Genomic DNA, 4,154 nt, shown 5'->3' with positions numbered 1-4,154 from the left:
GGAAAGAGTTTATCTACTTCACTAAAGTTCATATAAGCAAACAGTAAGACAAAGGTGGTAAAATATCTGAGCATATATCCCAATAATTACTAGTTCTGTCTGTCCGTATCAATCAGCCATCTAGGGTTCTGTCTTTCAGAGTATCCTGGGAATAAAAAAGATGTACCATAGATTGTTAGTGGTGAGGATAAACAGGGGAAGAACAGAACACTTAAATAGCCTGCATCCATGATTGTACCCCCAACAGGAAATGATTCATTAAAATTAATGGCAATCATCAAATTGTGGCAAGGCATCTTGGAACTTGTTTTTCACTGAAAATTATTGGTAGAATAGAGAAGCCATGATAATTTCATAAATGACAAGTTAAAAACCTTAGTATCCCATGCATTTTACCTTGTCAGTTCTTCCTCATGGAAAATTTGAGGCCAAAAAATTCTGTATATGGGGTTTGCTGATCTGTGTTGTTGCTCAAAATGAACTTTCAGAATCCTGGGGGAAATTTGGTGATCCTTACCAGGAACATTCTGAAGACATTTTGGCCATGCATCAAATGGATACTCAGAATTCAAGGAGTCATTACCAGGGGGAATTCTGTCCTTTCTTTGCAAATAAGATTGGTCTTTGGTTATGAAATGTACCAAGTTTAAACTGTTGAAAGAGAGAAGACTGTTTTTAAGTTGTCTTAGTTTATTCGTCAGTATTTTCACACAGTAAAAAACAAATTACCTCCTCCACTTCTTCCTTGAGACTGTCCCAAAAGGAGAGAGCGAAATGGCTTACAAAAGGAGAGAGAAGAAACTAGTAAAAAGAGCAAAGTAACCTTGAAACCACATGGTAGAATTATGTAAAAGAATGGAAAATAATGTAAATTTATAGATACAGATTCGTAAGACAAAGTATATTCTCTTATATATATCAAACAACAATATATGTATATAGCACACAACGTTTCTGCAGTCTTCCTGCACAACCGTATCCATCCACACACACACAGGCATGTGTATGTATGTGTGTGGATGTACATGGCTGTGCAGGAAGACTGCAGAAACGTTGTTTGAGTCCATACTTAGGACAGAGAATCAGAAGGGCCAGTAGTACCAAAGGCACGGGAGTATAATAAATAACAACTTCTTAGAATTACTTGGCCCAAACAACTTTTTATCAGAATTTAAAAGTAATATCTTTTTTTAAATTAAAGAAAAATTAACTAAAAAAAGCAAGCTATTACTCAAAGATAGTCACTGTGCAATATTGTGATGTGTCTATTTTCTTTGAATACATTATAGATTCATAAGATAATATATAAATTATATATATATAATTCTACCTTTATAATTTAACATTGTATCACCAGCAAAACCATATATTAGTATCTGCTTTTAGAAAAAAAATTTTGTTATGGCTTCATGATATTCTGTTGAGAAACTTTATCAGCTATTTCTTGGTACTTTGACATTATGATTGCTTCTAAATTTTAACTATTATAAACAATATCTTATATAATCATATTTGTTCTAAAAAAATAAGCAAACTTTTAAATCGATGCGGTAAGCTACCAAAAGCACTTTTTTAAATAACAGAAAGCACAAAAGATTGAACTCCCTTTTGTGGGCACTGGTTTGCAAAGGGAAGCAGAGTGTGTGGTTGCTCCTTTTTTCAGAGAAGTCAATGGGTAAAGAAAATCTATTCGTGAAGAATGAACTAGTCTGGGTCATTGCAAAGAGACTTTGCAGTGATGTTTCACATAATATTATTAACATTAGTTGAGTGGTTAATGTGTGCCAGGCAATATTCTAAGCTCTTTATATTTAAACATTTATTTGATCTTCACATTAAACCTCTGGCAGGTACTACTATGTATCCTTGTTTTATCAGTGAGGAAAATGAGGAATACACACACGCACGCACGCACGCACGCATGCACACACACCACCCCCTACATAGAATGAGTAAGTTACCCAAGATCACTCATCTACTAAACGGAAGTGTCAGGATCTAGGCCAGTTTGCCTGAGAGCTCTATTCATGCCAGGTACCTATCCTGCAGTAGTGTTAATATTGTCTGTGCTTCGAGTAATTGATCATGAATCACATGAGAAGTCTTATTTGCAGTCCTGGAAGCTAGAACGCAGTGGAACAATATTTACAGATTATCAGGTACCGAACTGCCATCTGAGAATATTTACACACTCAAGATAGCAGTCATATGTGAGGGCAAAAGAAGGATAAAATCTGGTATAGCAATTGCTTAGTGGGTGTACCATCCAGGGTATCATTCTGAAGGAACTGACCAAGTAAATTCTCTAAACAAAAAGAAATGGCATCAAAGCAAGATTGAAAGATAAAAACAGACAACATGTGCAAGAAAAAAATGTGTCCAATGAATTTTATGTTCTTAGGTAAATTTAAATGGATGGAAATTTGTTCCTAGCTGTGTTGAAATGACAAGGACTGGACTTAACCTACTGTCATAACTAATTGGAAAAGTGGAAAAGTACATGAAACAACTGTTTTCAGGTGGTGGATATCAAGTAGCCTCTGACTGTGATCTTTGAGAGAAAGCACATAAAATGTGGTGAGTCCTAGGATTGTTATCCAGTTTTTTGCCTGGAGGCAGTTTTTGGACCAGGAGCATGAAGTAGGGGCAGGGAGGTAGAGGCCAGCATTCTCCTTGGACTGGTGGGGAGGTGGGACGTTAGAGAGGCGGAGGGGGCTGGAAGTTGTGGGACAGAGCTGCAGAGGAAGGAGCCCCCGTGGTGAAAGAGCACTAGAGATCAATACAGGAACATTGTGGAGGCATTGCTGAGTACTAGGCCGTGCGTACAAAGGGGGGACCTTAAAAAAGCCTAGGTAAAAAATGACCAAGGGATAAGCTGAACACTTCTCAGAGCTAACACAAGGTAAAACACATTCCAACTATGACCAGACTGATCAGAGAATTCTCAATGATTTGCTGTGGTGTTTAGCAAAAACCCCAGAACAGTAACGCCTTGTAGAAGAGCACATCTTTCCCTGGAGTGAAGTCTACTCCATGCCCCTACCAGCAAAGTATGAAATTAGAGTGCAGAGGGAACTTGGGATTTTTTTCTGCAGAAATTTTTCACAGTAAATGGGTTTAAAAAATTTTTTCCATTTAGTTTTTATACAGTTTTGGAAAAAATAAGTAAAATTACCTTCATAAATTAAAGAGAGATATATACAGTGATACATAATTTATAAGTAGATATTTATGTATTGGGTTCATGCTCAGAATTTTATTGGAAAGACTATACAGTCTGAAAAGTTGTAGACCGATAATAATGTAGAAGAGTAGCATTCAGTCTAAAGGTCCAATAATAGTGGGCCATCCATTTAAAGAAATTTCATGTGTCTATTTAATAGATTACTAGAAAGCCACTAAATTCACCACTAAATTACATGGAAAAGAATTGCATTTCATAGCAGTGGAAAAAAACTTAAGAAAGCATATATAAATATAAAAGTTTAATGTGTATTTTTATTTTCACATGAGTCAAAATGTAAGGTTATATAATACAATTTTAATTCTGTGAGTGTATGTATGTAACTGTGTCCTGTATTTTTACATTCTTCTTGTCATTTTTTATGTTTTCTCTAAGTACGTGGAATACTTTTTAAATTAAAAAATATGTAGGTATTTGAAGGTTATGTCATATTCAGATTTATGGGACTCACATTCTCTAGAATATTGTTAGCATTCAGTTTATATTTAGTGAATCCTTGGATGGATAAATGAATTAATGAATAAAAATTTTATTATTGTAAAAAATTATTTCTCAGAGTTAAATACATTATTTGGTATTCTAACTAAGCAACACTATACTAAGTATTCAAAAGTAATAATTTAAAATTCTGAGTAGTCATCTGTTGCTCTTTGCTTAGATATTTTAAAAAATATTGATTGTGCTTTGCTTAGCTTTCTCCCTGTATTTATATGCACAGAATTTTAGAAAAATCTGATGGTCCTCTGGTGGTTCATTAGGATTGAAGGCTTTAGCAGTATTAATTGATTGAGAACCAAAGTTTGATTCTGAGTACAGACTGAATATTTATGATTCTCTGGTCTCTCTTCAATTACTACGATTTTTATTACGTTATCTTTATAAAATGTAATTTGTAAGTGTGATGGACACT

This window comes from Lipotes vexillifer, unplaced genomic scaffold (genome assembly GCF_000442215.2).
Source record: "Lipotes vexillifer unplaced genomic scaffold, Lipotes_vexillifer_v1.1 scaffold243, whole genome shotgun sequence".
Lineage (NCBI taxonomy): Eukaryota > Metazoa > Chordata > Mammalia > Artiodactyla > Lipotidae > Lipotes > Lipotes vexillifer.
Note: the sequence above shows the minus strand (reverse complement) of the source record.